Source organism: Trichechus manatus, unplaced genomic scaffold (genome assembly GCF_000243295.1).
Source record: "Trichechus manatus latirostris isolate Lorelei unplaced genomic scaffold, TriManLat1.0 scaffold00150, whole genome shotgun sequence".
Taxonomy (NCBI): domain Eukaryota; kingdom Metazoa; phylum Chordata; class Mammalia; order Sirenia; family Trichechidae; genus Trichechus; species Trichechus manatus.
In genome coordinates, this window is record NW_004444086.1 from 5,110,864 (window position 1) to 5,116,859 (window position 5,996).

Sequence of the window (5,996 nt, forward strand, 5' to 3'; positions counted from 1 at the left end):
GGCCTGAGCAGGCTCTGAAACCAGCAGGAAGAAAGAGAAGTTGCCTGCTCTTTTTGTTTTCCTTGTTCATGATGGCAGTCCTTAAAGCTGTTCACACATATTCTAGTTCGCTCTCCTTCTGGGAAAATATAAGAATGTTTTCACATCTATTTAATGTTAGATGTGGCTGTCTGACTTGCTTTAGCCAATAAATTGTGTAACTTTGTCAGTTCATGTACAAATATATTCTTATTTTCTCTTCCTGGAGAACCAGCAACATTCAAAATGGTAGTGCCTGATCTACCTGGATCTCCAAGTGATGAAATTAGTAGAGCATCTGTGATGGGCATACAGTATGAGTGAGAAATAAGGCATTTATTTGTTTTAAATGAATGAGGCATGTCATGGATTGAATTGTGTCCCCTAAAAATTTCTATCAACTTGGCTAGGTCATGATTCCCAGTATTGTATGATTGTTTACCATTTTATCATCTGATGTGATTTCCCTGTGTTGTAAATCCTATCATTATGATGTTAATGAGATGGATTAGCAGCAGTTATAGTGATGAGATCTACAAGATTAGATAGTGTTTTAAGTCAATCTCTTTTGAAATATAAAAGAGAGAAGTAAGCAGAAAGACAGGGGTACCTCATATCACCAAGAAAGAAGAGCAGGAGTGCATGTCCTTTGGACCCGGGGTCCCTGAGCTGAGAAGCTCCTAGTCCAAAGGAAGACTGATGACAAGTACCTTCCTCCAGAGCTGACAGAGAGAGAAAGCCTTCTCCTGGAGCTGACACCCTAAATTTGGACTTGTAGCTTACTAAACAGTGAGAAAGTAAATTTCTCTTTGTTAAAACCATCCACTTGTGGTATTTCTGTTATAGCAGCACTAGATGACTAAGACAGGGTGTGTGTGTGTATGTGTGTGCGTTACCACAGCATAACCTAGCTTATCCTTACTGATTGTTCTCCTGCTCCCCCTCTCCCTGTTTGATCTGTTGTTTCTGGCTCCTCCACAGTGTGTGAGGGTGGAATGAAGGGGAAAATGATAATTTTATGAAGCTGGATCAGGTGTAGTTCTTCCTTAATTATCAAATGTCCTTTGCTGTGGCAAAATGCTAAATGCTGACTCTTCTCTTGTGGGATATTTCATGGGTTCCTTACTTTGGACACATCATTAGGAAAGACCAGTCACTAGGAAAGGACATGATGTTTGGTAGAGAGTCTGCAAAAACAAGAGTAACCCTCAATGAGCTGGATTGATACAGTAGCCACAACAATGGACTCAAACATACCAATGATCATGAAGATGGCAGAGGATCGGGCAATGTTTTATTCTGTTATAGATAAAGTCACCATGAGTCATAGCCAACTGATGGCAACTAATAGCAACAATAACAATAGTACATGGCTAGGTTTCCCCATTCTGCAGTATTTGCTAAGAAGGACAATGTATATCCTACTGATGGCTTAGGACTCCACCTCAATTCCTGCCTCTTGTGCAATGCCACCAGTTGCTTACTGCTGGTGTCCCCTCTCTCCTACAGGAAGACTTCTTGGAAACATTAGGTTCATTTGGAGAGAACTCTAAATCAGTTTCACCCCATAGAGCCCCCTAGACACATAGGAAGCACACCCCTCGCCACACTGTTCGTGAAGTATTGTTCCCGTTGCAGCTTTCTTCTTTATTCTTTCTGCTTTCTTCTTCTTTCAGCCTGTTTTCAGTAGACATGTGCCCAGCACCATACCTATGCTCTTCAACTCTTTAAGACAGAAGAGAATTTAAGCAGAAAGCTCTCGCTGCATTCTTTACAGCACCGTGGCACAACCAGGACAACGAGCTCTCTCACACACCTCTACTCACCACCACTGGAAAAGGAGAAAAAATGCTTCTACTTGCCCTTCTAGACTGGCAACTCTCTTGAAAAAAACTCTTCAATCAACCTGCTTAGTAAATCTCCATGTTTCTCTTGTAGACAGACAGGCTGGTGGTGACTTTAGGGCTGTCTTGTCCATATCTTAGCAAGTCAGGCAAAGATGGATTTAGCATCTCTCTATAGAATTTTTGGGCAATTAACCTTCTTGTTCCAGCTTTGGGATCTCAGTGGAAAGTACGGAGACAAACAAAGATGTTCAATTCGCCACTTTTCAAAGGCACAGAAGAATACCATATGTCCCAGGAGAAGTGAGAAGCTTGGGGTGACCAGAGCAAATGATTTTTGTGCTAGGGAAGAGATAGAGTATGTGGATGTGCAAACAGGCAGGGCCTAGATAGTAAAAAGCCTGTGTATTCCTGTCTTCCATGATGCTGAGTATAATTCTTACCTTCCATCTTGCTTTTAACATATGGGTATTGTCATTAAAACCATATTCACACACAGGCACTGGATAGAACAACATTTACTTACAGGGAAGAGAAGTAAAGTAAGATCAGCTTCAACAGTGGGCATCAGTCTCCCATGGGTAGTGGGTCACTCCTTGCAGCCCATGCTGGGAGATGGTCTGCACTCACCCCTCTCATGCTGCAGGAGAAAGACCTCATTCCCTCCTCACCAGAACAAATATAGCTGTGGGGCTGGCCAGGTCCCTGTGTGATGCAAACTGTTTGCACTCGACTACTCACCCAAAGATTGGCAGTTCTAACCCACCCAGCGATGGCTTGGAAGAAAGCCCTGGTGATCTGCTTCCAAAAAGAACACAGCCAAGAAAACCTTATGGAGCAGTTCTATTCTAACACATGGGATTGTCATGAGTCAAAACTGACTTGAAGACAAAGAGTTTGGTATTTTGGCCAGTTTCTATAGGATGTACATGAATAAGCAGAGCAAAGAACTACTCATTAGACCCATAACAGGAGATATCCCCAAACAAGGCAGAATGGACAGTACAAACTCTGCTATCTCCCTGTAGGAGAGAGACTTCTCTTTGGACTTCCCCCATCATAGTGCCTTGACATGGAGACATCCGTAACATAGTTGCTGTAATAAAAGCATTGATATATAGTTGATGAAAACTGTAAACCAAATTCATTGCTGTCAAGTCGATTCCGATTCTGACTCATAGCAACCCTATAATAAACTTTAATTTGAAATCACTTCACAACAAACTGGAAATTTATCACAAACACAGAAGAAGTGTGAATGGAAGCAATGACTAATTATGTGCGATTTACCTCCTCCTATTGTCCCTGCCTCACGATGGATCCCCTCTCCCACTGACTTCAATTTCTTACACAATTATATGGGTCAATTCATATTGTTTAAAAACATTTTTCATGTTTATTCAACCCATTTAAGCTTCATCTGAAGGAGACAACTAATTTAGAAAAAAGAGTGAAATAAAAACAATTTTGAAACTGCAAACAGGAAATTATTAAAAATAACTTGGATAATGAATTTGTGAGAGTGTAATTTTAATTTACTTGCAGAGTGCTAATTGTTCAATTATTAGAACACAGAAAGGATAATGCGGATCTACAATAACAATTTTTTTTAAGGTAGTTTGTGTGTGTGTGTATGTGAATTCCTCAATGCAGAGCTTTGTAACAAAAACCCTGTTTCACTGCATTTTTACCTTGACCGTTTATTTTAAGATATCTATTACTTAGGCTGAGAGAAGTTTTTAGACATAAAATAGCACACAATAAAAAGTAAATTGTTCTTATCATATAAAATGCTATTAATTTAAAATGAGGGTCTGGGAAGTGAATTATCAAAGCAGCTGAAATGTGGAAATTACAAAAATATTAAAGGCATTTGTTTTGCCTGCTGTATACATTGTAGGTATTATATGCACAATTACATATAAAAACAATTAAGCAAGTGGAGGAAAGTGTACCTGACTTATATTAGAAACTTTAAGATTCCAAGCTTAACAAACGACTTGCATGGAACCTCCTTTTCCATGCAAATCACGAATATTGCTTCTGAATTATTGCAAAGCCCTCATTGGTGAGGTTCAGATTAATGAGGACTGACTGTACATGTCAAAGGGAAAAGTAATATATGGACAGTATTTTCTTGTTCTTTTCCTAATAAGTCATTCCCAGATGGTGAGTTACACCCCAGAGACAGGAGTTTTCAAGTTGTGTTAATTTTTCCCATCTTACTTCCTGCTGATCGATACTGCTACCAAAAGCTGCTTCCTGCAATGAATACAATTTAGCTAATGAGGAAGTAGCAGCATTTCTGTTTGAATTATGGATCATGTGCTGAGAAAGAGGCTTCTCCATATGTCACTTTCATCGGAGTGAGAGAAAGGAGGATTCATATTATTTTATTTTAGCTGGGATAGCTCAAGTAGCTGGAGTGAGCCAGCTGCAAAGATCTGGTGGCTCCTTGTATTGGTGGGAAAATAATCTTTGTAAGTGAACACTTTCTGTCAATAAAATGTTACCAGGCAGTGGCAGTCAGAAAACAAGGGTCCTGGTCCTTTCTCTTTCATTATTTTCTTGGATGATCTAGAGCCAGGCATTTGAGCCTTAGAGGCCACCATTTTCTTATAATGGTTGAGGTGGAACATACCCAAAGTCGACATCAGCTACGGTATTTCTGATCCAATGTATTAATTTCCAAGTTGTTGGAGGAAAATAATGATCAACTTTGTGTGGGATTTCGCACCTATCACCTGTTCCCTGAAGCTTCCCCAAGAAAGATCTGGCGATCTGCCTCTGTAAAGATTACAGCCAAAAAACCTCTATAGGAAGTCTACTCTGTCACATGGGTTTGCTCTGAGTAATAATCAATTTGACAGCACCCAATAACAACCTCGTAAGAAAAACCAACATACACAGGGGCCTCACATTTCGTTGGTGTGTTAGGAAGCATTAGAGTTATCCCTTGTGTAGTTCAGCTTTCCTCAAACCACATTAGCCTGGTAATTAAAGCAAATATATATATATATACACGCACATATACACACACACACACATACATACATATATATATACACATACATATATACATAAATATATATATTTAATTTGACAGTACTCTCTGTTGATGAGGCTGTGGAGAACAAGCACTCTCATATATTGCTGCTATAAATCCAAAATGGCAAAACACCTACAGAGGGCACTATGGGTTGAATTGTGCCCCCCAAAAAGATACATTGAAGACCTAGAATGTGAACTTGTTTGGAAACAGGGTGTTTGAAGATGGTTATTAGTTAAGTAAACATGAGGTTATACTGGAGTAGGATGGGTCTTAATCCAATATGACTGGTGCCCCTATAAAATAAAGAAGAGACACAGACACAAAGAAGGTGGCCATGTGCATATGGTGGCAGAGATTGGAATGATGCATCTATAAATCAAAGAAGGCCAAGGATTGCCAGAAACTACCAGAAGCTAAGAAGAGACAAGAAGGATCTTCCCTAGAGCCTTCAGTGGGAGCATGGCCTTGCCGACACCTTGACTTCAGACTTCTAACCTCCAGAACTGTGACATAATCAATGTCTGTTGTTTTTAAGCCACAGAGTTTGTAGTAATTTGTTATAATAGTCACAGGAAACTAATACAGAGAGGAATTGGGCAGTATCTATCAAAATTGCATGCATATTGACCCTTGGACCCAGCATTCATATTTCTAGGTAACATCCCAAAGACAAATCGTCCTTAGAAGCAAGGATGGCAAAACTTCGTCTCATATACTTTGGACATGTTCTCAGAAGGGACCAGTCCCTGGAGAAGGACATCGTGCTTGGTAAAGTAGAGGGTCAGCAAAAGAAGGATGAACCTCAATGAGACGGGTTGACACAGTGGCTGCAACAATGGGCTAGATAACAATGATTGTAAGGATGGTGCAGGACCTGGTAGTGTTTTGTCCTGTTGTACATAGGATCGCTATGTGTCGGAACCCACTCTACAACACCTAACAACAATAGCTAACTGTCCAAAAATATAAAAGCAGGATGCACAAAGCTGTGCATCACTGTTCTAACTGAAGCAGCAGGGAAGAAGAGTCAGGATCTTGGCAGGGGTAATTGACTCTGCTCAGTTGAAGGGGCTAGGGCTTCA